Genomic DNA, 226 nt, shown 5'->3' on the forward strand with positions numbered 1-226 from the left:
GTACACGAAGGGGACGGAAGTGACAGCGAAGACGATCTTCCAGACATTTCATGCGGAAACCGCCCACTAAGACGTGATAGAATTGACCAAACACAGATACAGGTAGAGCCTACAAGGAAAGACGAACCACAACCAGACTTCACCTATGTTCCTGCTGGTGAGGTGTCGAGTGAAACGGGAACAGAAGCTAACATTGCTGGTACTTTTGACGAAGCACCGTTGATGG

Source organism: Montipora capricornis, chromosome 2, assembly GCF_036669925.1.
Source record: "Montipora capricornis isolate CH-2021 chromosome 2, ASM3666992v2, whole genome shotgun sequence".
NCBI classification, from domain to species: domain Eukaryota; kingdom Metazoa; phylum Cnidaria; class Anthozoa; order Scleractinia; family Acroporidae; genus Montipora; species Montipora capricornis.